Genomic DNA, 2429 nt, shown 5'->3' with positions numbered 1-2429 from the left:
CCCCATCTGCTGGTCACCCCCCGCAGCATGTTTTTTAAGCCACTGTGGCTGGGACTCGAACTTCAGTTGACCATGTGGGTTCTGACTCCTTCAAGTGCGAGACAGGGCTGGCCCTAAGAAAAGGTTTGAGGAACCAGCCGTTGGTGTAATGGCTACGTCCTGGACTCCCATGTAGTTGACCGTGGCTCGAGTCCTGGACCCGGCGGCTTAAACTCACGCCGGGCGCATGTGCGTGCGTGCCCAAGGTCCCGAGAGGAGAATGGAGAAGAAAGGACTGCGGCGTGGCCATCCGCCCTGGGGGTGATTTCTCGCTTTCTGTCTCTCTGTCTCTTTGTCTTTCTGGTGAGCACACATGCCCTATAGCAAAAACCACTCAAAAAAAAGAGAGAGAGAGAGAAAAGGTTTGCTTAGTCGTCTCGGCTGTGGTGACTTTATGTGTGCTCCTGTACTTTGGGGGGCGGGGAGGGCGGAACAGGCGCTGGCCGCGGAACTCCTGTGGGTGCGAGGAGCCCTCCCTCCTCCATCAGACCAGGCGTTCTGTCCCTCCTGTCTCCTTCCTCGTTATCCAGGCCTGGGAACAGAGCTTGGCTCAAAACAAGCTCCACGTTCCACGCTCCACCGCAGAGTTGCTCAGGAAGAGGGGTGGGGACCCGTCTGGGAAGGATGTTCTGGCGGGGGGAAGGCTAGACAGGGCGGGAATCCCACCCACAGCAGAGACTTGGGCCTGAACCTGATGACACGCAGCAGTGAGGGGGGAGACTCTGGAACAATTAAGAGCTACAGTTGTTGTGGGCTGGTTCCATGGCACAGTAGTAATGTGCTGCTCAAAAGAAGCCAGACCTCACATAACTGCGGTTTGAATCCACAGCCTGGTCAGCCTGAAACACCTTGGTCATGCATTCGGGTGCCCAAGATCCAAAGGGCTGGAGGACAGCAAGAAGGTGACCACGGTGTGACCAAACCCTTTGGAGAGTGCTTCTCTCTCTCTCACGCTCACTCGCACACACACACACACACACTTTCACAAATAAAGGAAAATAATTCTTTAAAAATAATTATTGGGACCAGCAGTTAGCATAATGGCTATGTCGCTGGACTCCCATGTAGTCGACTGCGGTTTGAGTCTCAGACCTTGTGGCTTAAACTCACATTGGGCGCGTGTGTGTGCTTGCCCAAGATCCCGAGAGGAGAATGGAGGAGAAGGGATTGCGGCGTGGTCATCCCCCCTGGGGCGTGATTTCCCACTTTCTATCTCTCTGTCTCTCTCTGTCTTTTTGGTGAGCACACACACCCTATAGCAAAAACCTCTCCCCCACAAAAAAAAATTCTTTAAAAATATATACATATAGAGGCCAGCAGGTGGCATGATGGTTGAAGCATGATGGACTTCCACACGGCTGACCATGGTTTGAGTCCTGGATCTGCTCCTTGCTTTCTCTTTTTCTCTCTCTCTCTCTCTCTCTCTCTCTCTGGTCAAATTTAAAAAATAATAATGATGATGAATAAAAAATAAAATAATTCTTTAAAAACATGTATATACATGTATTTAAAAAGAACCAAAACCTTTTTTTTTAAACATATTTATTTATTTGTTGTAGTTCTTAGGTTGCCCGGTCTGGGACTTGAACCATGGTCAAACACATTGGGAGTCCAGTGCCTCAACCATCACACCACCTGCCAGTCCCAAAACTTTTTTCATATAGGCGCTTAAGGAAAAGAACTACATTGTGGCCTTCCTGTGTGAGCGGAGGCAGTGGGCAGGAAGATAGGCCGGTCGACGCCTCCCCCGAGGGCTTCGCACTGACCAGCCCTGCCCCACTGCACTGCCACCCACCCACTGCCACTGTCCACGTTTCTCCTCTATCCCCCCCAGTCCACTTTGTCCTGCGTCCCGGAGAATACGTGACGATGACGGCTAGTTTCCACAATCCCCTCTGGCCCTGGCCTGTCACAGGCCCTGCCTCCCGGGGGGGTGGGGTTGGGTTGACAGGACAGGTGGGAAAAGAACATGTAAAGAAATGTGTATAGACTGGGGCCAGCAGGTGGTGCAGTAGTTAAGGAGGCAGACTCCCACATGGTCAACCGCGGTTCGAATCCTAGACCCAGCGGCTTGAAACTCATGCTGGGATTGCGTGCCTAAAATCCTAAGAGGAAAATGGAGGAGGAGGTGTTGCAGCATGGCCATCTCCACTGAGGGTGATGTCTCACTTTCTGTCTCTCTGATGAGCACATGTGCCCTATAGCAAAAATGTCTTTCTCCAAAAAAGGAGAGAATGTGTATATACATGTGTGTGTGTGTGTACACGTGTGTGTGCGCGTGTGTGTATGTGCATATCATGTGTATATATATATATGTGTGTGTGTACACATGTGTGTGTGTGTGTATGTGCATATCGTATTTATCTCCATCTATCTATCTACATGACAGT

This window comes from Tupaia chinensis, unplaced genomic scaffold, assembly GCF_000334495.1.
Source record: "Tupaia chinensis unplaced genomic scaffold, TupChi_1.0 Scaffold000238_1, whole genome shotgun sequence".
In the NCBI taxonomy this organism is placed as follows: domain Eukaryota; kingdom Metazoa; phylum Chordata; class Mammalia; order Scandentia; family Tupaiidae; genus Tupaia; species Tupaia belangeri.
The sequence above is the reverse complement of the archived record's forward strand: the minus strand, read 5'-3'. Positions refer to the sequence as shown.